Source organism: Somniosus microcephalus, chromosome 9 (assembly GCF_052327205.1).
Source record: "Somniosus microcephalus isolate GS21.2 chromosome 9, FLI_Smic_1.0, whole genome shotgun sequence".
Taxonomy (NCBI): Eukaryota; Metazoa; Chordata; class Chondrichthyes; order Squaliformes; family Somniosidae; genus Somniosus; species Somniosus microcephalus.
The window spans coordinates 25,653,536-25,681,443 of NC_140995.1; positions in this window are offsets into that span (position 1 = coordinate 25,653,536).

Below are 27,908 nucleotides of genomic sequence, written 5' to 3' on the forward strand. Positions count from 1 at the left end.
CCTCTCCCGATCTCCGACCCCTGCTGATGCTCTCTCCCCGCTCCCGATCTCTGACCCCTGCCGATTGCCGATCCTGCTCCCGTGATCCCTCTCCCGGACCTGCCCCTCCTGAGGCCTACCTGCCCACGGCCCGCCAGCCTCTCAATCTGGCTGGCTGTGGGTGGGAATGCAAGGCCTCACATTCAAATCAGTCCCCGTCCCCAACCCGCGTGCCTGGGGAAAACTCCGGCCATTGGGACTGCCATTATACTTCCTATTATTAATGCCACTGTGGTTTGAGTTTCTCTACACTGTATAATTGGACTCTCCTGAATGAGGTTAAAGTAAGATGGGCTGGCAGCAACAGATATTGCAGTACTGCAGTCAAATTCCCTTAACAGACTCTGTTTTGTCTCAAATAAACTCTAACCTCAATAAACGATTAAAAATAATTAGTGGGAATTACAGATATAAAATCTGCTCTGATCTGATTCTTGAATTTTCCCTTCGGCTGGGTCCTGAGGGCTGTAAAAGCTACTATGCTGTTAATGCTAACTTAACAGTTTTCAGATTTTACAGGTTTTATTCCTGAACGATTGGGTTGCGTTTCCTGTGCCATGCTCCCAAATAGTGCCAGAATTATGGGCACAACACAGAAGAAGATGGGCACTGTTAGATCCGGGTATCTTGATGTTGTGTCCTTCAATAATTAGACAAGAGACTGCAGGGAACGATCCACAGGTGTTTACTGAATGAGTGTTACTCTAGAACTAAATGTACAGATCACTACTCAGGGTTTATATACAGGTGTGGTCACTGCCGGTACTACAGTACACAGGAGCTGTAAAAAGTAGTTCTCCCCTTAAAGGTACATACATTACAATTCCTCCCCTTTTAGATTAACAGTACCATAACACTCATTTAACAATTAAATATCAAACTAATTACAATTAACACTTTTAACATGCAACATTAACTGAAAATAGTCTATTTATAAATTCAGTCTTTGGGGAGGCTTCCTGATTCTTTCTGGATAACGCCTTTCCCGAGTGTCTCGCTCTTGGTGCGGAGGCAATTCTAACACCCTGTCGTCAGTTGATTCATCAGCTTCCAATGCTATTGTTTCTGAGGGAGATGCGACCTGTACGTTAGGTTCCTCACCAGGTACGTATGGCCGAGACATGGGGTTAACTCGTTCCTGTGACTCTAGGATCTGGTCAGCATGGCGTCTCACAATGTTCTCCCCAACATCCACTGTGTACATTAGTGGCCCCTGCCGTGTGCATATCGTTCCTGGTTGCCATTTCACTGTTCGGTAGTCGCGGGCCAAGACTGGTTGCCCTACATTGAAGCTCCTTGTCGGCTTCTCATTGATGTGCTGGAATTGCTTATTCTCAACATCTCTTCGTACATTTGGTCTGAGCAAATCCAGACGAGATCTCAACCTTCGGTTAAAGAACATCATGGCCGGGGCCTGATTGGTGACTGCATGTGTCGCATTTCTGTAGGCTAACAGGAAATTGTCCACCTTATGCTGCAGTGGAACGTCGTCATCGCACATGGCCTTCACTGCTTTTTTAAAGGTTTGTACGAACCTCTCAGCCAATGCATTTGTGGCTGGATGATACGGGGCGGATGTGTAATGCCTCACCCCATTCCTTTTCATAAATCTTCGAAACTCTTTGGACACAAACTGTGGTCCGTTATCAGAGCAAATCTGCTCTGGCAAGCCGTTCCTGGCAAAAATGGTCCGTAGGACTGCAATAGTTTTCTCCGTGGTGGTGGAGGACATTTTGATCACCTCAGGCCATTTCGAGTGCGCATCCACGGCTATTAAAAACATTGAGTCCATGAATGGACCAGCAAAATCAATATGCACCCGTTGCCATGGAGATGAGGGCCACTCCCATGGGTGTAGAGGGGCATGTGGTGGTGCATTTTGGACCTTCTGGCACCCTGAGCAGCTCTTTGTCAGGTCCTCGATTTGCTGATCGATCCCCGGCCACCACACATAAGCCCTAGCAAGGCTTTTCATTTTCACCCCTCCCAGATGGCCTTCGTGAAGCTCATTGAGCACTCTCTCCCTTAACTTGGGTGGAATTACCACTCGGGAGCCACACATCAAGGTCCCCTGGCATACTGACAGCTGTTCTCTTCTGGATGAGAATGCTGGCAACAGTGAGTCACCATGTGCTGGCCATCCCTTCACCGTCAAATCATATACCCGAGACAGTATCGGGTAATTTCGGGTCTCCTTCTCTATACCAGCGTTAGTTACTGGCAAGCATTCAATTATAGTCCAATGAAATATTTCAACAGGATCCACTGCTGGTGCTTCCTCCGCAGTAGGCAGTGGCAGGCGTGATAGCCCATCAGCGTTTCCATGCTGTTTCGTGCCCTTATACTCGATTTCATATTGGTGCGCCCCTAGAAAAAGGGACCATCTTTGTAGCCGTTGCGCAGTCATCACCGGAACACCCTTCTTTGGATTAAAGATGGAGACAAGTGGTTGGTGGTCAGTCAGCAAGGTGAACTTCTGCCCGTGCAGATAGTGATTGAACTTTTTCACTCCCCACACTAGGCTGCGGGCTTCCCTGTCAATCTGGGCGTAGTTACGCTCGGCTGAGGTTAGTGACCGAGACGCAAAGGCTACTGGCCTCTCCGAGCCGTCCAGGAATTTGTGCGACAGCACCGCTCCAATGCCATTGGGTGATGCATCACACGTCAACCGAATTGGTAGTGCTGGGTTGAAATGAGCCAACACCTCTTTTGATGTGATCAATGCTTTGCTCTTCTGGAAAGCTCGTTTACATTCGTCACTCCACTTCCATGGTACCCCCGTTTGCAGTAGGGTGTTCAGTGGGTGTAGTACGGTAGACAGATTCGGCAAGAACTTATGGTAGTATTTCACCAGCCCGAGGAACGACCTGAGTTGTGACACATTTTCCGGTGCTGGAGCCTTGACTACTGCCTCAATCTTTTCAGGGGACTTATGTAACCCCTCTTTATCAATAACGTGGCCACAATACGAGATCTGCTTCTGGAAAAACTCGCATTTGTGGCGGTTAGCTCGGAGCCCATATTCCTTCAATCTAGTGAGCACCTACTCCAGGTTGGCGAGGTGATCACTGTCATTTTCGCCCGTGACCAGGATGTCGTCCAAATAACACTGGGTCCCTGGAATCCCTTGCAGGACTTGTTCCATTGCCCTTTGCCAAATGGCCGGAGCTGATGCTACCCCGAACACCAGCCGGTTGAATTGGTAGAGACCTTTATGAGTGTTGATCGTGAGGTACTGTTTCGAGGCTTCTTCTACCTCCATTTGCAGGTACGCCTGGGCCAGATCAATCTTAGTGAAGCGTTTCCCTCCAGATAGCGAGGCGAAAATATCTTCAATCCGCGAAAGCGGATATTGTACAGTGTGAAGGACTGGGATCACTGTCACCTTAAAGTCCCCACAGATGCGAACCTTCTTTGGTTCCCCAGGCATATTACTCAACGATCTCTTCATTACAGGAACGATGGGTGTAGCCCACTCGCTCCAGTCCACTTTGGACAGTACTCCTGAACGTTCCAAACCTTCCAGCTCTGCTTCGACGGCTGGGCGGATCGCATAAGGCACCGGTCTGGCCTTAAAACACCTTGGGCTTGCATTTTCCTCTATTTTGATCATCGCTGTTATGCCTTTTAGTGTTCCGAGTCCCTGCTGGAACACTTCTTGTGCATCAGTTAGCATTTTTGACAGTCGTCCAGGTGTGATGTCGTCATCCTTTTTGGCATCTGCAGTCAGTGCTTGTATGGAATGCCAATCTAGCTGTATCTTCCGGATCCATTCACGTCCTAGTAGTGGTGGTCCTCCATCTGGCAATACATATAGGTCCATTTTTGGTGTTTCTTTGCCGTTATATATAACGTTCACCCTTATTTATCCTTTGGGGTAGAATTTTTGCCCCGTGTACATCCTCAAGACAATCTTTGTATCTCTCAAGGGTATATGTGAGAATAGCCGCTTGTAGTCCCTTCGGTTTATGACTGTTAGGGCTGATCCTGTGCCCAATTCCATTTTCACTTGGACTCCTGCTATCTTGAGCGTGACCCAGATAGTTTGGTGATCCTCCATTTTGATCACATTATGTAGTTTCAGACAACCCAGCTCCTTGCTTCCAGAGTCTGTATCACTCTTCTGTTCATCTGAACTACTCTCCGTCACCTTATGTACCTTCTTGTACTTCTCCTGTGGAGATTTCTTGCTACTGGTTTTCTTTCCCGACCTGCAGACTCTTGCTATGTGTCCTACTTTTCCACACTGTCTGCACACTTTGTCCTTGAACCAGCAATCATTATGGTCGTGTGTTGTTCTGCCGCAGCGATAGCACTTCACTGTTCCATATGACATTTCATTTGTGCCATATTCTTGCGGTCTCCGTTGTATCTCTGCAGCGCCCCGTGCTGCTGCTTCGTGTGATACTGCAATGCTGAAAGCCTTGTCCAGCGTAAGATCCTTTTCTGATAGAAGCCGTTTCTGGGTTCCTTCACTTTGAAGCCCACACACAAACTTGTCCCTTAAAGTATCTGCTAGTCCCGTTCCAAACTGGCAGTGTTTCGATAGCTTGCGCAGTTCCGTTAAATACTCAGCATTACTTTCATCTTTATGCTGGTTCCTTTTGTGAAACTTAAATCTTTCTGCTATCAGCAGCGGTGTGGGGTTTAAGTGGTCCTGTAGGATTGTCACTATGTTTTCAAAATCCTTTTCTACTGGCTTCTCTGGGGTTACTAGGTTTCGTAGTAAGCCATACGTTTTTGCACCCATTGAGTTCAACAATACCAGCGCTTTCTTGTCATCTGGCACTTCATTCGCCTTGCAGTATACTTCTATGCGTTCGACATATGTCATCCAATCTTCGACTTCATTGTCGAACGCTGTGATACTGCCACTCTTCGGCATTTTTGGGTGTGGTTAGACTGGCTTAAAATGGCATCTCCCGCGCTTTCCTTTCTTCCCCGCTGACGCTGCTCGGCCCTTGAACACCGGCTGCGCTCTGCGCGTTTTCCTGCGCGCCTCTCTCCCCCGTTGACGCTGCTCGGCCCTTGAACACCGGCTGCGCTCTGCGCTCTCTTGCCTCTCCCCCGTTGACGCCACTCGGTCCTGAACACCGGCTGCGCCCTGTGTGCTCTACCCTCTCTCTCTCCCCCGTCGACGCTGCTTGGCCTTTTTCTGTGCCGTCGGTCGGCTCTAGCCACCGCTGTCCGGGAAGGGTCTGCGCTGTACCTGTTGCCAGCCCATTTCGCTGGACCACCGTGACTGGAAATTCAAGCCTGGCTCTCGACAGCCTCCCCTGCGATGCTCAAATCTCCGCTGGATGACTGGGGGGTTTCCCGTGGTCGACGCCCGTGCTTCTGGACTCAGCCTTCTTCCACTGTTCTCCAGGAGCGTATCCCTGGGAGGTGATGCAGAGTTGCAGGTAGGTTTGAATCTGCTCGTCGCCAATATTAGATCCGGGTATCTTGATGTTGTGTCCTTCAATAATTAGACAAGAGACTGCAGGGAACGATCAACAGGTGTTTACTGAATGAGGGTTACTCTAGAACTAACTGTACAGATCACTACTCAGAGTTTATATACAGGTGTGGTCACTGCCGGTACTACAGTATACAGGAGCTGTAAAAAGTCGTTCTCCCCTTAAAGGTACATACATTACAGGCACCAATTGTTTTTCCTATTCTGCACATGAACAGTGCTGCTCCTGAACGTCATCAATGGCTTTTCTGGTGCCTGCCTTTGTCTCTGCCTGAAGAGGGTGCAGCTATTTCAATGAAGCACAAATCAATTAAGTGCGAGTTGTGTTAAAGAGATAGGCGGCTAGGCTCTGGAAGATGCAAAATCTTTCAAATTTGTTTTACCATCTCTGACGTTGTTACTGAAGGAGGCTGTATAATTTATTGTTTAATGCCCCCCCACTGCCACCTCCTCCCCCCACCCCCGCCCCCGGCCCCACCCAAGTAGTGTAAGGGGTGTACCTTTTGGAAGACCCTTGTATTTAGCTTATGTGGCTGAGACGGAAGAGGCTGAGACTTGTGATGGATGAGAGGGAGAGACACCATCACAGGAGCAGGAGGGTTTAACTCAACATATCCTTAGGAACTGAAGGCAGCGGAACAGGTAGATAAGGTGGTTAAAAAGGCATATGGGATACTTGCCTTCATTAGCCGAGGCATAGAATATAAGAGCAGGGAGGTTATGATGGAGCTGTACAAAACGCTGGTGAGGCCACAGCTGGAGTACTGTGTGCAGTTCTGGTCACCTCACTATAGGAAGGATGTGATTGCTTTGGAGAGGGTGCAGAGAAGATTCACCAGGATGTTACCTGGGATGGAGCGCCTCAGCTATGAAGAAAGACTAAACAGGCTGGGGTTGTTTTCCTTGGAGCAAAGAAGGCTGAGGGGGGACCTGATTGAGGTGTACAAAATGATGAGGGGCATAGATAGGGTAGACAAAGAGGAACTTTTCCCCTTAGTAGGGGGGTCAATAACAAGGGGGCATAGATTCAGGGTAAGGGGCAGGAGATTTAGAGGGGATTTGAGGAGGAACTTTTTCACCCAGAGGGTGGTTGGAATGTGGAACTCAATGCCTAAAAGGGTGGTAGAGGCAGGAACCCTCACAACATTCAAGAAGCATTTGGATGAGCACTTGAAATGCCATTGCATACAAGGCTATGGACCAAATGCTGGAAAATGGGATTAGACTGGACAGGGATGGATGGGCGGCGCGGACACGATGGGCCGAAGGGCCTCTTTCTGTGCTGTAAAACTCTATGACTCTAACTTTATAGGCAGTTTTGAAGGCATAACCCAGGAGGAGTACAGCCACCATCTGAGGCTCCTTAAAGATGTGGTGAAGGAACTCTATGATCCGCTGTAAGAAGATCCTTCCAATTCTGGCCTCTTGTGCATCCCCGATTTCCTTCATCCCACCATTGGTGGCTGTGCCTTCAGCTGTCTAGGTCCTAAGCTCTGGAATTCCCGTCCTAAACCTCTCCACCTCCTAAAAGACATTCCTTAAAACCTACCTCTTCAACCAAGCTTTTGGTCACCTGTCCTAAAATCTCCTTATGTGGCTTGGTGTCAAATCTTGTCTGATAACGCTCCTATGAAGTGCCTTGGGATGTTTTACTATGTTAAAAGCGCTATATAAATGCAAGTTGTTGTTGTTGTTGAAGACCGTCAGCCATTTTTCCAGATAATCACTGAACTGTATGTGGAAGTAAAGTTCACAGTTCCCTTCATTTTCCTCACTACAGGCACCTTCCAGGCTGCAGTAAGTGATCTCAACAGCATAAATCAGTCTGCTGTACATAAATGTCATCAGATGCCTTTTTTCAAAAGGTGGAGCAGTGCATCATCTTCTCCTTGTCCCCCAAAGAACAGCAGGCTCACGCCCTTGGCCTTTTCCACCTGTCAGGATTCCCCAGAATGCAGGGAATAATAGGTAGAACACATGCGCCTTTAGAATAACTCCAGGAAACGTGTCCCATACATGAATTGAAAGGAATTCTGTTCCCTGATGGTCCAGATAATGTGTGATCACTGCCATTGGATGATGCAGGTGAATGTAAGATGCTAAGGATCAACGCATGATTCTTTTCTCGTGAGGCAATGGACAATTTCTGGTGTTTGAGAGCCTTACTGCTGTCAAGGGCAGGCAGGGTCATCTCCTCACACCCTGGTTTATGACTCTGCGGCATCTAAATACACCAGTGTAATGTCACTGCAATGAGGCCCACTCAACACATAGGATTATCATTACATAGAAACATAGAAGATAGGAGCAGGAGTAGGCCATTCGGCCCCTCGAACCTGCTCCGCCATTTAATGAGATCATGGCTGATCATCCAAATTCAGTACCCTGTCCCTGCTTTCTCCCCATATCCCTTGATCCCTTTAGCCTTAAGAAATATATCTAACTCCTTCTTGAATATATTTAATGAATTGGCCTCAACTGCCTTGTGTGGTAGAGAATTCCACAGGTTCACCAGTCTCTGGGTGAAGAAATTCCTCTTCATTTCAGTCCTAAATGGCTTACCCCTTATCTTTAGTCTGTGACCCCTGGTTCTGGACTCGCCCGCCATCGGGAACAGCCTTCCTGCATCTAGTCTGTCTAGTCCTGTTAGAATTTTATAAGTTTCAATGAGATCCCCTCTTATTCTTCTAAACTCCAGCGAGTATAAGCCCAATCGACCCAATCTCTCCTCATACGTCATTCCTGCCATCCCAGGTATCAGTCTGGTGAATCTTCGCTGCACTCCCTCCATGGCAAGAACATCCTTCCTCAGATCATTGAAGAAACAATCAGCATTTTGAAGCAACAATTCCACATCTGTTTCAGGGGTGTTCACCAATGCTTTCCAGCCAAGGTTTCCCACATTACAGTGATGTGCTTCTGTCTGCATAATTTGAAGTTGGAGAGAGAAGTCCAACTAGAGGCACATTAATACAATAGCAAAATACTGCAGATGCTGGAAATCTGAAATAACAACAGAAAACGCTGGACGTTAACTCTGTTTCTCTCTCCACGGATGCTGCCTGGCCTGCTGAGTTTTTCCAGCATTTCCTGTTGTTATTAGAGGCACATTAAGATGTTCCTGCAGAGGTCAGCGACAGCCGGCCTGGAGACGCTGGCTCCAGAAAAGTTATTCTTGGCCTCTCCACCCTGTGGGCTGGTATGATCTCCAATGAGGCGCCCAACTGCTGCTTGGTGAGGCTGCCACTGCTTCACTTCCTCCACCATCCAAATCAAAGTAGCTATAGGGCAACCATGATCAAGCTGCAAGAGCTTAAACAGTGTAAGTAAGACGAAGAAATCGCAGAAAGAAGCTGGAAACGCTCCGGGCAATCCAAACAGCTCAATGGCGTGCAGATTTCTACGACATAATTGCCTGCAGCGGAGTGCCCCTTTAAATAGTACTTTGAGTGGCTCTGAATGACCATGCCTGCTAGGTTTTACTGGTGGGTTGGACGTTGGGCGAGGCTTCGGTGATTTTGCATTAAAATCACATTGGGTTCCTCATGGTATCCGAAGACCCCGATTTGTGTGCAGTCAGGAGGCCCCCATCTGCTATTAATGGGTGCCTCAGCTGATGAAAAAATCCGCATGGTTAAAATGAGAAAAGCAGCGGGAACAGGGAAGTAATTTTAGCATCGTGCCCACCCCGTTCGCATCGTGCAGGGTGGGTTAAAATCGTCCCTTTACAGTCAAACCATCAAATTTTCCGTTCAGCCTTGGATAAGATGAAAATTCTCAGTCAAACCATCATCCTCTTATTCTCACACCAGAATGTTTCTGATGCCCAGTTTTGGTTTGTCTGCTCTGCCAGATTCAAAATGCACTGTAATTACAATTATACAATACCAGCAGTACTTTATTTAATCAACCATTTGTGTGCATGTCTACTGCTTGTCACCATGGTGTTTCCCTCTTACTCATTCCTTACAAGGCTGACTGCAGGGGTGCCCAGTGCCCAGACTTCTGGGTTGTGGATTGCTGCCACGCCATCCCAGCTCGGTATAGCAGCATGGGCGCCCATTCACAAATGAAGGCACATTAAAATAAACAAGAAGAGACCTCCAAATTTTAGCTTCTGAGTGGCATAATGGATTTCAACACTCTCAAATATTTATGAACAGCGGATAAAGTCAAATGTCTGTGTCCATAAATGCTCAAAGGCAATTAACTCGATCAGCTTCTCTCACGGGGCTTCTACTGTAACTGCTCTTTTAATGCTACTGCATCCTTTAAGGCCCCTAGAATTGCTTGCACAGCCAATGCCCTTTAGGTCTGTTCCCAGTAATGTGTTCCTTTGTGTGCTTGATGCAAGGCTGGTATACTATAATGAGGCCTGAGATGGGGTGACCGTATTTCCTAAACTGAATCCAAAGACACATAGGGTGGGAGCACAGCAAAGCAGCCAGGACAGAAAATGTCGGTTGCGCAGCGTAGCGAGGCAACATTTTTTCGCAGCCTATATTTCAACAGTTGTACATATACACTACAAATCCAATACAAATGTGCATATCATTCCTGCGGATCTGACATCACACTATTGAAGCTGACCCCCCCCCATCACCCAATTAATGAGGTCACACCCTCCCCCCCCAGTGACTGAGGTCACGCCTGACCCCTCACCCTCCCAATGACTGAGGTCACCCCGGACATCGCCCTCCCCCCCCAGTGACTGAGGTCACCCCTGACCCCCCCTCCCCCCCCAGTGACTGAGGTCAGACCTGACCCCGACCCCCCAGTGACTGAGGTCACTCCTGACCCCGATCCCCCAGTGACTGAGGTCACTCCTGACCCCGACCCCCCGTGACTGAGGTCACTCCTGACCCCGACCCCCCAGTGACTGAGGTCACTCCTGACCCCGACCCCCCCAGTGACTGAGGTCACTCCTGACCCCGACCTTCCAGTGACTGAGGTCACTCCTGACCCCGATCCCCCAGTGACTGAGGTCACTCCTGACCCCGATCCCCCAGTGACTGAGGTCACTCCTGACCCCGACCCCCCGTGACTGAGGTCACTCCTGACCCCGATCCCCCAGTGACTGAGGTCACTCCTGACCCCGACCCCCCAGTGACTGAGGTCACTCCTGACCCCGATCCCCCAGTGACTGAGGTCACTCCTGACCCCGACCCCCCGTGACTGAGGTCACTCCTGACCCCGACCCCCCCAGTGACTGAGGTCACTCCTGACCCCGACCCCCCAGTGACTGAGGTCACTCCTGACCCCGACCCCCCCAGTGACTGAGGTCACTCCTGACCCCGACCTTCCAGTGACTGAGGTCACTCCTGACCCCGAACCCCCCCAGTGACTGAGGTCACTCCTGAACCCGACCCCCCCGTGACTGAGGTCACTCCTGACCCCGACCCCCCCAGTGACTGAAGTCAGACCTGACCCCGACCCCCCAGTGACTGAGGTCAGACCTGACCCCGAACCCCCCCAGTGACTGAGGTCACTCCTGACCCCGAACCCCCCGTGACTGAGGTCACTCCTGACCCCGACTTTCCAGTGACTGAGGTCACTCCTGACCCCGAACCCCCCCAGTGACTGAGGTCACTCCTGACCCCGAACCCCCCCAGTGACTGAGGTCACTCCTGACCCCGACCTTCCAGTGACTGAGGTCACTCCTGATCCCGACCTTCCAGTGACTGAGGTCACTCCTGACCCTGACCCCCCCAGTGACTGAGGTCACTCCTGACCCTGGCCACCCCCCTCCCCAGTGACTGTCACTCCTGACCCCGACCCCCCCAGTGACTGAGGTCACTCCTGACCCTGACCCCCCCAGTGACTGAGGTCACTCCTGACCCTGACCCCCCCCCCAGTGACTGAGGTCACTCTTGACCCCAACCTTCCAGTGACTGAGGTCACTCCTGACCCCAACCCCCCCAGTGACTGAGGTCACTCCTGACCCCGACCCCCCCACACACAGTGTTTAGGATTAATGTACTCACCAACCAGTTCTCTGATCATAAATATTACACAGATGACCAAAGCTATTCACAGTCTCCTTTTAGCTCGATGTTGCTCTATTTGCTAATGTTCATGAGCCTTTTTATTGTAACGGCAATGGAAAACCCCACTGGATTTGCTGACAGTCTCAGATGGGAGGTTTATCTCCAGTTCCAGATTTGGATGTGAAAGGATGAGCTGTGGTTGATAGTGGATCAGGTCAGAGCCGTTATCTGTCAGTTTATTTCTAACACTTGAGCTCTGGGGGTCAACACAAGGATCAGAAACCAACCGCGAGGACTCGCTGGCGCTGCTGGGGCTGACTGTGCCTGCTGTGCTAATCGGGCGGGTGGCGGACCCTCAGGGCGGCCGGGCCTCATTAGCATGCAGCCAGCCAGTTGCGAGGGCCAATGTGGCGCTCGGAGACAACTCGCCGGTTGGGGAAAAGGAGGCAGGGATACGGAAGGCGAAACCGGCCAAGTGTCCGATCCTGGGGTGTGGGAGATCGACAATTAGAGGGGCGGGGAGGGGAGGGGAGAGCCCCAGAGCCGCAAACTGACAGCTCAGATCAGGTGGGGTACACACACTGCCTAGGGTTGCACTCCGGGGATGAGCCTTGTGAACCGGGACTCTTCTGGGGCCATTGTTTGCCCGGGGACACAGTCCCTAATCCAGAGATAGTCCCCGGAAAATGGGGACGTATGGTCAGCCTTGCCTGAGAGGAAGGTCAGGCACTGAGATGAAGGTTCTGGGAGGACACATTTCTGATGTTCTCCATCTAAATTGCACATATGGAGCACCAGAAGAGCACCTTTGGCCTAATTGGTTCAAAGCAGAAGAAACAATGACCACCTGAGCAATAAGTGTGACCATTTTTTCGATGTTTATTTTTTTTTGGCAAAACCAAAGAGATTTTTGTGGTATCAGCTCCTGATGCAAGTGCCTCTTGCATCTACCAGCAACTCCAATGCAAACTTTCTAGACCAGTCGCCAGGAGTACAGGTAAAAGAACAAGCCTTCCTGGCAGCTTCTCTTAGTGAATCTGGCAAGTTTACATTGGGGTTGTCACAGGGCACATGAGACCCATGCATTGGGAGCAGATAGAGTAAGCTCCCCTCCAAGATCAATGTAAAAGCAGCTTGGATGCGCCTCCCGTTGAGGGGAAGACTCCATTTGTATCTCGTATAAGAAGCATTCAAAAAATATGCCACTATACAGATGGTTACAATCATCTCCCTTTGTGGCTTAAGGAGAAATTTTAGTTTTCTTGGAGGTTTGCCTGAGGTAATTTACTTTTCTGAATTGGTCAAGGTTCGTGACAATGCAAATTGGACATGGTCAGCTGGAAGGAATGTTGAATGGCTTTTCCACATTCCATGTTTAAGTTCTTCACTGAGCTTAGCATTAACCCCATACTGTCCATAATTGGAAAAGGGAAATAGCAGAAATCTGCCAGCAGTCCCATTATTACTATTTACCAATATTGTTGGCTGTAACAAGGCTCTTAGGGGGAAAAATGGAATCGTGCCCCCTTTGGGGCACTAACTTCACCGGGGTGCTACTTTGAGTGCCCTGAAAAAATTAGCACCCCCTGCGGCTGAAATTGAGTGGTAGCGCCCCAAGAGGGAAGTGGAGCGCCCCAAGAGGGAACTGGGGCGCTACTGGAAGCGCCCTGCTTCCCTCTTGGGGTGCTGTGAGGGAATATCGCGGCGCTATGTGCCCCAGCGCCACGCGCTGCAACACGTCGCGCCGTGGTACTGCAGGCCTTCCTCCCCTTCTTAAAGGGGAGGGGTCTGGCGCAGTGCGTCACGGCACCCAGCTGGGCCACCAGGGATCGGGAGTGCCGGCAAAAGAGGAGTGCCGGGCTCACGGAGAGCAGCCGGCACCCCGCGGGGGGTCTTCACGGGGGCCGGGGACGGCAACGGGGGCAGGTGCTGGCAGGTGGCCAGCAACAAAAATGGCCACCCGCCACCTCCCCTTTAACTAGCGCTGCCCCGGCCACAGGTAGGCCCCCCTGACCCCGGCGGACATAACATCTGGTGGTAAGTTGGGGAATGCCACTGAAGATCACGGCCGGGGCACGAGCATGGCGCTGTGCATGGCGATGACGGGAGGCGCAAAGCGACCAAATTTTTTCCCCTTAGTTATTACCAAGATAATGTTTATCCCAGTGCACGTTTTTGTAACTTTCATTGGGAAAAAAAATATATACTGTGTACATTATTTTATGAGGTCACTGTACAATTTTACCACATGATACTTACAGGAGAATACACAGATACATTGGGATCGCCAGTACAGTTGTGCACATGCTGGAAACAACACACTGGGATCAAAGGGTCCCTGTGATTTGATTGGCTCAAAGGGGTAGCAAAGGTTCTACCCACATAGAGAGATGTATTGCCTGACTGGGCTATATTGCCTTTAAGGAACATAGGAACAGGAGTAGGCCATTCAGCCCCTAAAGCCTATTATGCCATTCAATTAGATTGTAGCCGATCTATATCTCAACTCCATTTGCCTGCCTTTGATCCATATCCCTTGATACCCTTAGCTAACAAAAGCCTATCAATCTTAGTCTTGAAAATGTCAGTTGACCCAGCATGCACAGCCTTCTGGGGAGAGAGTTCCAGTTTTCCATTACCCTTTGTGTGAAAAAGTGCTCCCTGATTTCACCCCTGAATGGCCTAGTTCTAATTGTAAGATTGTGCATCCTTGTTCTGGATTTCCCCACCACAGGAAATAGTTTCTTTGTATCTAGCTTATTGAATCTTTTTCTCATTTTACCTTAACACCTCGATTGGTTCAACCCTCAATCTTCTATACCCAAGGAAGTACAAGCCATGTTTATGCAATCTGCCCTCATAATTTAAGTCCCATTATCATTCTGGTGAATCTTCTGGAGGTCCATATAAGCAACATCCATCAATACTTCCTTATCCACCACGTTAGTAACTTCCTCAAAAACTTTAACTAGATTAGTCAGACATGACCTACCCATCACAAATCCATGCTGAGTCTCTTTAATACTTTCATACTTGTTCCAGTGCTCAGCACACTGTCCCGAATGATAGATTCCAGTAACTTCCCCACAATTGATGTCAAACTGACAGGTCTGTAGTAACCTGGTTTCTTCCTCCCTCCCTTCTTAAATAATGAGTGACATATTTATCCAACAAACAAAAAAGGTCTAACAGCCAGGCTGGGAAGCTGTCATTTTTCTTAGAACACCTAGTAAATAAAATTTGCATTTGAAGAGGTTTAGCAAATTGTTATATAATTAAAACTAGCTAACCCTTGGACATTGATGTAATGTGCATCATCAATTACCTACATATTCGCAGAGCATGGCTGCTTTCAATTGTCAAATTGAATGGAATTCTGGGCAGGGGCACAGATTTCAATGTGCGTACAGTTTGTTACTTGCAGGACCCTGACAGCTATGGTAAGAAAATCCATTTGCGTTTGCTCCATTGTCTCAGTAAAACAGAAATAGCGATTAACAGAGCAACTGTTGCCTGGCTCACGTTGTTCCATATAGCAGACTGATGGAGGCCTGCCATGCCACCCCTTGGCTCTTGAAATATGTCCGAGTAGTAGAAGGTGAGAGTATTGGCCGCAAGGCTGTGCTCAAGATAGATCCTGCTTTGAAATCAATCCGCAACTCGCAGGTTAAGAACTGTTTGATGTGACAACAAAATCTCTTGAGACATCGATTGTTTGCCAGGCCAAGAACACATAATTTGGACTGATTTGCACCTGAATAGAATATCTCCTCCCGCCTTCCTTCTCTCTGGCACATCAAATTAACATTCATGGAATACAGAATCTTCCTGTCCTTGTGCAGCAGTTACTCTGTTAAGGCTTAGACATGACTCAAATACTTAAACGGAACTATCAGCAGTAAGATTAGACAAATGGAAAGAAAATTCTGACGTTTACATACAAACAAAAAAAGCTGCCATCTTCTTGGACTCTTTTGCACTCCTGCTTTAGCCACGAGCCTTATAAGAAAGCAGAAAGTTATGCACTCTTGGGAGACAGGCAGGTAGATGATTTGTTGTTTTCCAAGCATCGAATATGTCACAGCAGGCGTAGTGTTGAAATGTGTCACCTTCTCTGCTCTGTTTGATCAGTGTGACGGCACTGCTTTTTATGGAAAGGTTTGTGTCATTGCCTCCAGGTTGGCAATGCACAGAGCATGCACAAAACTGACTGCTGTGAGTCCACATTGATCAATGTGATTTTTGAGCCCGTCCCCCCTCGCTCCCCCCTCCCCCCTCCCCCCTCCAAAGCAATGTTTATTTGACATCTCTGCATTGTTGATACTTTCTTTTTTAAATATTGGCCAACCCAACAACAAAATCTAGCCGCAGGCAACTGTAACTTCTGTGACAAGGCCAGATGTGCCATACATTTGACTCGAGCGACTGCTGCAAGTTCAGAGGTCTTGGAGAAATTGTGCCATGTGGTACGAACAAGCCTTGCACCAAGGCAATATTTCCAATTTCCATGCCAGCCATTCTAAGTGGGAATGACAGTATAGATCAAATTAGTAATGAATTTGGAGCTGTACAAACTAAAGGTTCTCACATAAGGAGCCTGAGAGATTTCCGGAAGGGGGGTTATCCCATCAGTTTGTGCTGGACCTGAACTCAGGCCCCAAAAGGGAAAGGAATAGTGGTCGAACCCACTGGCGATTAAATGAGATTAAAATAACGGGAACAGAGTAATTAAGGTCTTGGGAGGTGGTGCACTTACCAGCAGTAAAGGTGAGTGTAAGTGTGCCATTACTCTACCTTGGGCTGTAATGATAGTGGTATGACTTGAAACAGATAGACAGGGGCCTGAAAACATTCTGTACTGTTGTAACTCTGTAGCTTCCTTTGCGCTCGCCGTCTAAAAGAAAGCAGACCCCCGAGCAGTAAGGAAATTGCTGATGTTGCTGTGAACGGTGACGTAATTGCAAGGCAAATTGTGCCATTGCACGCTTACTTCGAAGTGTTAAAGATGTATTTACTTGGAAAGAGTTGAGGGCCTGATTTTAACTCGGGGTCAATTATTGGCAGGTGAGTTTTGTAACAGCTCAAAACTATCTCGCTCCAGCAAAAATGAGGCCTGGGACATTTTAACTCCCAGGCCTCAATTAAATACCACCGGTTAACTTCCCACCTGTTCAGGGCGGGAAGTGGTGGAAATGTGCACAGCCCGGAAGGCCGCCTGCCAAGTCCAGATTGCCTTAAGCTCACCTTTTTGGGGCCTCTTATGGCTCCAATCTCATTCCTCATTAGGTAGGCCTGGCAGGAACATCACTGCTGTTTCCCACTCAGGTCTACCAGTAAAAATTGCAGTCGGGTCCCAGTGACATCATCAGGACCCGACATGCATGTGCGAGAAAGGACCCTGCTTGTTTTGGGCAGGTGTTCTTGCTGCCTGCAAAGCAAATCCTGGCAGGTCAGCTCCCGGACTTGGAGGATTTGAACTGCCCACCTGCCTGGTTTCTGCCAGCGGGGTAGGATTAAAATCACTCCCTAAAAGTTTCAGACAGAAGAATGAAGCTGATTAGATTTCCTAAGTTGTTACATCACAATATAAATGATTAAAACAAATCAAAAAATTCCTCCAATAAAACAAATATTGTTCTTCCTCTCACCCATTACTACCTAACAAGAAGCAGGCAGATGATTTGCTTCAAGGCCACTGCCAATGCTCTTCTGTTAACGCGTGGGAAGAATTGAGATCATTTCAACCTCTTGTTTTTTTTCCTCCTCTGCATTCACTCTGAATTTCAAATTCACACAGCACTGCATCAGAAACCACTTCACATACAATGCTGTGACGTTATGTTATGTGAGCCAACAGGGAAGCCATTTTTGCACACAGCATGATCCCACCAGCGGCAGCAAAGACCACTGAATAATCGAGGGTTTTTTTTTCTGTACTCCTCAGTTTTTATTGGCTGTACCTTTGTATGTGCAGGAGGGAATAGGAGCTGCTAAAGAACTGCCATCAGAGAAATTTACTATCAGAGTCTGTAAGCCCCGATTTTAACTTGGGGGTGGGTGGAAAACTCCCACTGGCAGTGAGCATGAGGTGTCACTTTAACTCCTGGGACTTATTAGAATATCATGGACGGGCTGCCCTCCCGACTGCCTGCAGAACTGAGCAACATTTCCATTCACCGGAGTCTGTGAAAATTGGGCCTCGCACCCAACACTCCTTGTTACCGACACTCCCCACACTTTTCTGCTCCCTCTCCTCCCTCCCAATCCTTCCCAAGTGGTGGTGGCCTTTTATCCTCCCCACTCGCTGCTGCCTCCTGGAGCCTCTTCCCGCCCTCACCTCCCCTCTCCCCAGGCTGAGCAGGGGCGGCTATTATGTCCGTGTGTAATTGAGACACGGACTGCAGGAGTTGGTTATAACAGGTCTTTACTGAGTGGAGACAAACTGGAACTACTATGCAAAAGTTACTACACAGGCTTATATACAGGGGTGGTCACTACTGGTACTGCAGTATACAGGGGCTGCAGAATATAGTTCCTTCTGCAAAGTACATACACTACAATTCCTCCCCTTTTAGCTAAACAGTACATAACATTCGATTAATAATTAAATAACATATTTACAATTACAGTTGCTAGATACATTAGCTGAAGTTAAGCAATTATAAGTTCAGTCTTTGAGGAGGCTTCCTGATTCTGTCTGGATAACGCCTCTTTGGGGTATCAGGTTCTTCTGGCAAAGTTGATTCGGGATCAACGTCGTTGTTTGGTTCGTCTGCTTCCAATATCACCGATTCTGAGGTAGATGCAATTGGTACTTCGGTTTCATCACCAGGTGTATCGGATCGTGGTGTGGAATTGACGTTTTCCAGTGACTCTAGAATCTGGTCAGCATGGTTGTGGTAAACCACGTTCACTATCGTATCACTGTTAGTAGTTAGCACTGTTCACCACTGTTCGTTATAACTGTATCACTGACCACTATTGTATCACGGTACGAGGTCGCCTCTTGCCACACTGCTATACCTGGGATGACCACTGCCGACTCCGCCTTGGCTCCACCCACCAGGCCAGGTATAAAGGTGAGCGACTGGCTGGTATTCCTCCTGCTTGGATCGGATCACCCACGAGAGTGGGCTCTGTTATTTAGTCAATAAAAACCTTTAGTCACCTTCGTAACTCTTCGCCTTTTATTGGAGAAATTGATAGGTATATCAATTTTATTGACTAAATTTAATGATGTCCGACAACGAGTCACAACCGGCGGAGGAGCCACCAGCGCAGCTCCCAGGAGCACAGCCACACCAGCCAGCTTGGCTGCGAGCCCTCAGACCGCCGTACCTGGACCTGAACCCACGAGCAGCAAACTCAGCCGCAGACTTTAAACACTGGCTGGTCTGCTTCGAATCATACCTGAGAGAATCCAGCGTCCCTCAGGCATCCAAACTAAGTGTCCTGCAGGCACAACTGAGCCCGAGAGTATACACTCTCATCGAGGACATGACTACCTACGAGACCGCCATCAACCTGCTGAAACAGAAGTACCGGACCCCGGTAAACTACATGTACGCTAGGCACCTCCTAAGATCACGGCCGCAACAGCCAGGAGAATCAGTAGCCGAATTCTCACAGGCGCTATATGCACTCGCCAGGAACTGTGAGTTTAAATCGGTGTCGGCAGCCGAAAATACTGAAGATAATATCCGCGACGCATTCCTGAAAGGCCTACGGTCCGAGTACTCACGGCAAAGACTGCTGGAAGCTAAAGACCTCAGCATGGAAAAAGCTGAAGCCCTCGCTATCTCCCTGGAAGTGGCCCACCAAGATCAGGAAGCATTCACCAGGTACTGCTCGCGACCCTGGGACTCGGGCCCGACCCCTACCACAGCACCCTTCCCAGCGCCGCCCCCGGGACCTACCTCTGCGTCGGCGTCCCGGACCCGACCGGCCCCGCCACCCCCGGCACCGGCCCCGACATCGGGCATCCGCGATCGGGCCGCCGGCTGTTTTTTTTGTGGCCAGGAGAAGCACCCGAGGTCGCGCTGCCCAGCCAAGAACTCCATATGTAAAACCTGCCTGAAGAAAGGCCACTTCTCCAAGGCCTGCAGGAGCGGATCCTCAGAGGCCAGCAGTGCCGCATGCGAACTATGGGGGCGGCCATCTTCGTTTAGGGCAACTGAGGCCAGCATCCCCACACATGAGTCATGGGGGCGGCCATCTTTGTTTAGGGCAACTGAGGCCAGCATCCCCACACATGAGTCATGGGGGCGGCCATCTTTGATTAAGGCAACCGACCCCAATAGTGCCTCATGGGGCCCTACCTCGTGGGAGACGCCATTTTACTCACCACGCCCGACCGCCTCGCCCGCAGATGACAACGACTCGCTCAGCTACACACTAGCTTCCGTCACCCTGGACCAAGCCCGCCCGCACCATCTGTCCAAGTCAATGATGGACATCAAAGTGAACGGCCACGCCACGACCTGCCTGTTCGACAGCGGAAGCACGGAGAGCTTCATCCACCCAGACACGGTGAGCCACTACTCCCTCTCTGTCCTACCAACGCGCAGCCGAATCTCGATGGCATCGAGGTCCCACGCCACGGACATCAGCGGCTACTGTGTCGCGACCCTGTCGGTTAAGGGCACGGAGTATAAAAACTTTAAACTCCTCGTCCTCCCCCATCTCTGCGCTGCCGTCCTACTAGGGCTGGACTTCCAATCCCACCTCCAAAGCGTAACCCTAGCATACGGTGGACCCCTCCCCCCACTCACAGTCAACAACCAGCAAACGTTAAACCGCCCACCGCGTAACACCTGCAGCCTCTCCACCCTCAAGGTCCCGCCACCCTCTCTGTTTGCTAACCTTACCCCTGACTGCAAACCCGTCGCTACCAAAAGCAGGCGGTATAGCGCCGGGGACAGAGCCTTCATTAGCTCTGAGGTGCGGCGCCTCCTGAAAGAGGGCATTATCGAGGGGAGCAGCAGCCCCTGGCGTGCCCAGGTCGTAGTCGTAAAGACCGGCGATAAAAACCGCCTGGTCATCGACTACAGCCAGACCATAAACAGATATACCCAGCTGGACGCATACCCCCTCCCCCGCATATCTGACATGGTCAATCAGATTGCACAGTATAAAGTATTCTCGACCATCGACCTGAAGTCGGCCTACCACCAACTCCCTATCCACCCTGAGGACCGCCAGTATACCGCCTTCGAGGCGAATGGGCGCCTATACCACTTCCTTAGGGTCCCCTTCGGTGTCACTAATGGGGTCTCGGTCTTCCAAAGGGAGATGGACCAGATGGTTGACCAGAACGAACTGCAGGCTACATTCCCCTACCTAGATAACGTCACTATCTGCGGCCGCGACCGGCAGGAACATGACGCGAATCTGGAGAAATTCCTCCGTACGGCCCAACGGCTGAACCTCACCTACAATAAGGAGAAATGCGTGTTTAACACCACGCGCCTTGCCATCCTCGGCTGCGTAGTGGAGAACGGAATCATCGGCCCCGACCCAGAAAGAATGCGCCCCCTCATGGAGCTACCCCTCCCCCACTGCCCTAAAGCACTTAGGAGAACCCTGGGGCTTTTCGCCTACTATGCCCAATGGGTACCCAATTACGCGGACAAAGCCAGACCCCTCCTGAAAGCCACTTCCTTCCCCCTCACGGAGGAGGCGTGCGCGGCCTTCTCCCTCATTAAGGGAGACATAGCCAAGGCCACGATGCACGCAGTGGACGAGTCCATCCCCTTTCAGGTGGAGAGCGACGCATCCGACTTCGCCTTAGCCGCCACCCTAAACCAGGAGGGGAGGCCAGTGGCCTTCTTCTCAAGGACCCTACAGGGCCCCGAGATCCGACATTCGTCGGTCGAGAAAGAGGCCCAGGCGATCGTGGAGGCAGTACGGCGCTGGAGGCACTACCTGGCAGGCAAACGATTTACCCTCCTCACCGACCAGCGTTCGGTGGCTTTCATGTTTAATAACAAGCTGAAGGGCAAAATCAAGAATGACAAGATTTTGAGATGGAGAATCGAGCTCTCCACCTACGATTATGAGATCTTGTACCGGCCAGGCAAGCTGAACGAATCCCCTGATGCCCTTTCACGAATGACATGCGCCAGCGCGCATATCGATAGGCTTCAGACCCTCCACGACCAGCTCTGCCACCCCGGAGTCACCAGACTCTACCATTTCATTAAGGCCCGCAACCTGACCTACTCCATCGAGGAGGTCAGGACCATGACCAGGAACTGCCAGACCTGTGCGGAGTGCAAACCGCACTTCTATAGGCCGGACCGAGCAAGCCTGATCAAGGCCACCCGCCCCTTCGAGCGCCTGAGCATCGACTTTAAGGGGCCCCTCCCGTCCTCTGACCGTAATGTGTACTTCCTCAACATCGTTGATGAGTACTCCCGTTTCCCCTTTGCCTTCCCCTGCCCCGACATGACCAGTAGCACGGTCATTAAGTGCCTGAATGCCCTCTTCGCCTTGTTCGGGTTCCCGAACTATATACACAGCGACCGGGGCTCCTCCTTCATGAGCGAGGAACTCCGGCAATTCCTCCTAGAGAGAGGTATTGCAGCAAGCAGGACCACCAGCTACAACCCCAGAGGTAACGGTCAGGCGGAAAGAGAGAACGCGACGGTATGGAAGGCCGTCCTCTTAGCCTTAAAGTCTAAGGGCCTCCCAACCTCCCGCTGGCAAGAAGTCCTCCCGACAGCGCTGCACTCCATCCGGTCATTACTTTGCACGGCCACTAACACCACCCCCCATGAACGAATGTTCGTTTTCCCCAGGAAGTCGACTACGGGAACCACTCTACCAACCTGGCTGACCGCCCCGGGGCCGGTCTGGCTGCGGAAACACGTGAGGACCCATAAAACGGACCCCCTGGTCGAGAGGGTGAACCTCCTGCACGCCAACCCCCAGTACGCCTACGTGGCGTACCCAGACGGGCGGGAGGACACTGTCTCCCTACGAGACCTCGCACCCTCAGCCGATCCGGAAACACCGCCACCACCCCCCCCAACCTCAGTCCAGGTAGACGGCATGCCGGAACCCCACGAGCCCTCGCCGACCACGCAAACACTAGCATCAACACCGGATAAGGCACCAGCACCGGATAAGGCAACACCACCGCTGCGGCGATCGGAGAGGCTTACGAAGCCTCCGGACAGACTGACCTACCAGAATTGGTAGTACACTTCACCCCGCCGGACTTAATTCTAAACAAGGGGTGAATGTGGTAAACCACGTTCACTATCGTATCACTGTTAGTAGTTAGCACTGTTCACCACTGTTCGTTATAACTGTATCACTGACCACTATTGTATCACGGTACGAGGTCGCCTCTTGCCACACTGCTATACCTGGGATGACCACTGCCGACTCCGCCTTGGCTCCACCCACCAGGCCAGGTATAAAGGTGAGCGACTGGCTGGTATTCCTCCTGCTTGGATCGGATCACCCACGAGAGTGGGCTCTGTTATTTAGTCAATAAAAACCTTTAGTCACCTTCGTAACTCTTCGCCTTTTATTGGAGGAATTGATAGGTATATCAATGGTGTCTTACAATGCTCTCTCCAACATCCACGGTATACATTAGAGGTCCTTGCCGTGTACAGATCGTTCCTGGCTGCCATTTCTCTGTGCGGTAGTCCCGGGCCAAAACTGGTTGACCTATCTTAAAACTCCTGGTCGGCCTTTCATTCATATTCTGAAACTGCCTGTTCTCCACATCTCTTCTGATGTTTGGCTTAATCAAATCCAAGTGGCATCGTAGTCTTCGATTGAAGAACATCATGGCTGGAGTTTGGTTGGTAACCGCATGTGTCGCATTCCGGTAGGCAAACAAGAAGTTATCCACCTTGTGTTGTAGGGGTATGTCTTCATTACACATTGCCTTGATAGCCTTCTTGAATGTTTGAACGAACCTCTCAGCCAATCCATTGGTGGCTGGATGATATGGGGCGGATGTGTAATGCTTAACACCATTGTTCTTTAAGAACCTCCGGAACTCTTCAGACACAAACTGTGGTCCATTGTCGGAGCAAATCTGTTCAGGCAGCCCATTTCTGGCGAATATGGTTCGTAAGACTGTGATAGTTTTTTCTGTGGTGGTTGAGGACATTTTTATTACCTCTGGCCACTTTGAATGTGCATCCACCGCAATTAAAAACATCGAGTCCATAAATGGACCAGCAAAATCAATGTGCACCCTTTGCCATGGAGATGAGGGCCACTCCCATGGATGTAGAGGGGCTTGTGGTGGGGCGTTTTGGACCTTCTGGCATCCTGTACAGCTCTTGGTCATCTCTTCGATTTCTCTATCGATTCCCGGCCACCACACAAACGCTCTGGCTAAATTCTTCATTTTTACCCCTCCCAGATGACCCTCATGAAGCTCATTGAGCACTCTATTCTTCAATTTGGGTGGAATTACTACTCTGGATCCACACATCAAGGTTCCTTTGCACACTGACAGCTGTTCTCTTCTCGGCGAGAATGCTGGCAACAGTGGTTCGCCATGTGCTGGCCATCCCTTCACCGTTAAATCATAGACCCAGGAGAGTGTCGGGTCATTTCGTGTTTCCTTTTCTATATTTGCATTCGTCACAGGGAGACATTCGACTATGGTCGAGTGGAATATCTCCACTGGATCCACTGCAGGTGCTTCTTCTACCGTCGGCAACGGTAGGCGCGACAATCCATCAGCATTCCCATGCTGTTTAGTTCCTTTGTACTCGATGTCATATTGGTGTGCCCCTAGGAAAAGGGACCACCTCTGTAGCCGTTGTGCTGTCATTATCGGGACGCCCTTCTGAGGGTTGAAAATGGAGACAAGAGGTTGATGATCAGTTCGTAGAGTAAACTTCTGACCGTGCAGGTAGTGATTGAACTTCTTCACCCCCACACCAGGCTGAGGGCCTCTCTGTCAATCTGGGCATAGTTACGCTCGGCTGAAGTTAACGAGCGTGACGCAAAAGCTATCGGCCTCTCTGAACCATCAAGGAATTTATGTGACAGTACCGCTCCAATGCCGCAGGGAGACGCATCACACACCAGTCTTATCGGTAGTGATGGGTTGTAGTGAGCCAATACTTCTCTTGAAGTGATTAGGTCTTTACTCTTCTGAAAGGCCCGCTTACATTCATCGCTCCATTTCCATGCTACTCCATTTTGTAGTAGGGCGTTCAGTAGGTGCAGAATTGTGGACAAATTCGGCAAAAACTTATGGTAGTAATTCACCAATCCGAGGAATGACCTCAGTTGCGACACATTTTCAGGCGCTGGAGCCTTAACTACCACTTCAATTTTGTCAAGGGACTTATGTAACCCCTCTTCATCAATCACGTGGCCACAATACGATATCTGTTTCTTAAAAAACTCGCACTTGGGGCGATTGGCTCGTAGCCCATGTTCTCTTAGTCTAGTGAGCACCTGCTCTAGGTTGGCAAGGTGTTCACTGTCATCTTCACCTGTCACTAGCATGTCGTCCAAGTAACACTGAGTCCCCGGAATCCCTTGCAGGACTTGTTCCATCGCTCTTTGCCACATCGCCGGAGCTGATGCTACTCTGAATACCAGTCGATTATACTGGTAAAGACCTTTGTGAGTGTTTATCGTGAGATACTTCCTAGAGGATTCTTCAACCTCCATCTGCAAATATGCTTGTGCTAGGTCAATTTTTGTAAAACGCTTCCCTCCAGATAGTGAGGCGAAAATATCTTCTATCCTCGGGAGAGGATATTGTACTGTGTGAAGGACTGGGTTCACCGTCACCTTGCAGTCCCCACAGATGCGAACCTTCCTTGGCTCCTCAGACTTATTGTTTAACATTTTCTTCATGACAGGAACGATGGGTGTCGCCCACTCACTCCAGTCTACCTTAGATAACACGCCTGCATGCTCCAGATTCTCCAGCTCTGCCTTGACAGCTGGGCGAATTGCGTATGGTACCGGTCTTTCTTTGAAAAACTTGGGAGTTGCATTCTCTTCTATTTTTATCGAGGCGGTTACGCCTTTAAGAGTTCCCAGTTCTTGTTGAAATACCTGTTTGGCGTTAGCTAAGATTTTTGACAATCGTCCAGGTGTGATGTCGTCATCCTTTTTACCAGCCACCATCAGTGCCTGAATGGAGTGCCAGTCTAAACTTATCTTTCTGATCCATTCACGTCCCAATAACGGTGGTCCACCATCTTGCAGTATGCACAGATACAATTTCTGTATTTCCTTGCCGTTGTATTCGACAGGCACCCTTATTTTCCCTCTGGGGTATACTTTTTGCCCCGTATATGTCTTCAAGACAATGGATGTCTCTTTCAAGGATATGTGTGAGAATAGCCGCTCGTAGTCTCGTCGATTCATGACGGTCAGGGCTGATCCTGTATCCAATTCCATTTTGACTTGGGACCCTGCTATCGTGAGGGTGACCCAAATGGTTCGGTGATCCTCTTTTGTGATTACGTTGTGAAGTTTGAGACAGCTTAGTCTCTTGTTCCCGGATTCACTATCGCTCATCTGGTCTTCGGAACTACTGTCCGTCATCTTTTGTACTTTCCTGTACTGTTCCTTAGTAGCCTTTTTGTTGTCGTTAGTCTTCTTCCCAGACCTGCAAACTCGTGCAATGTGTCCCATCTTTCCGCATTGCCTCCATATTTTGTCCTTGGACCAGCAGTCCTTCTGGTCATGGGTTGTTCTGCCGCAGCGATAACATTTTTCAAATCCCCGTGTCATTTCGTGGGTGCCGTATTCCTGTGGCTTTTGCTGTATTTCCGCAGCTCCCCTTGCTGCTGCTTCGTACGATACTGCCACGCTGAAAGCCTTATCTAGCGTCAGCTCTTTCTCTGAGAGTAACCTCTTCTGGGTTCCTTCACTCAGGAGTCCACAGACAAATTTGTCCCATAAGGTATCTGCCAGTCCTGCTCCGAACTGGCAGTGCTTTGATAGCTTGCGTAGTTCCGTAAGGTAATCAGCATTGCTCTCATCTTTATGCTGATTTCTCCTGTGGAATTTAAATCTTTCTGCTATCAGCAGCGGTGTAGGATTTATGTGTTCCTGTAGGATATCAACAATTTCGTTAAAACTCTTCGCCATCGGTTTGGCTGGAGTAATCAGGTTCCGCAATAGGCCGTACGTTCTTGCGCCCATTAAGTTTAGTAGTACCGATGCCTTTTTCTGATCGGCTACTTCGTTTGCCTCGCAATATACCTTGACTCTTTCCACATACGTGGTCCAATCTTCTATTGCATTATCGAAGACAGTGATATTGCCAGTCTTCGGCATCTTGGAAATCTAAGATGGCGCCTCCCGCGCTTTGCCTTCTTGCCCGATTTAACAAAATGGCGCCTCCCGCGCTTTCCGTCTTCCCCGCTGCTGCTAGCGCTGTTGCTGGCGTTTTATGCCTTGATGGCGATGCCCTATGGTCTTCGCGCACTTCCCCCCGCGCTGCTGCTGACGCCGCTCTCCATGGTTCACGTGGCAAACTGCAGCTCCTCGCGGCTTTCTGCGCTTCTAATTTCTTTTATTTCCCCGTCGTCGGAGCAACCCTGTGGGACACTTTCCTCCCTCTTCTCGGGTCTGTATGCTGCCCGGCTTCGTAGCACCGGCCGCGCCCTGTTTGCTCCACCCTCTCTCTCTCTCTCCTCTTCCCGACAACGCTGCTCGGCCCCGTTGAAAAGCCACCCGATCGAGCTCTAGCCCGCCGCAGCCCAGGAAGAATCAGTGTACTACCTGCCACCAGCCCGAGTAGCTGGAACACCATCGACAGGATAACCAAGCCCCGCTCTCGACAGCCTCTCCTGCAAATCTTCAACTCCGATGAATCAGAGGCGGTTGCCCACGGTCGACGCCCGTTTCTTCTGTTTGTTTTATTTTATTTTTTTCTTTCTTCCTTCTGGCCTCGACCTCTGACAACTTCGCTTCATGGATGGATCCCCATGAGGTGGTGCAGACTGTAGGTAAGTTCGGATCTGCTCGTCACCAGTATTATGTCCGTGTGTAATTGAGACACGGACTGCAGGAGTTGGTTATAACAGGTCTTTACTGAGTGGAGTCAAACTGGAACTACTATGCAAAAGTTACTACACAGGCTTATATACAGGGGTGGTCACTACTGGTACTGCAGTATACAGGGGCTGCAGAATATAGTTCCTTCTGCAAAGTACATACACTACAGCGGCCTTCATCTCTGCCCACTCCTGCTGCCTCTTGCTGCTCTTACTCCGAGTGCTGATGCCTTTTCTCCTCTTCCTGGTGCTAACTCACCCCTATGCCCATGGTATTCCAAGCATTGACCCAGGAATCTGCTTTAAGTTCTTTAAAGTGCTTATTGCCTTTTTAGTAAAAGTGCACTAAGTGCTTCAAAAAGCTTAAATCTGGTTTCTAGATCATGGCCAGGAACACGGCCACAGGGTCCTTAT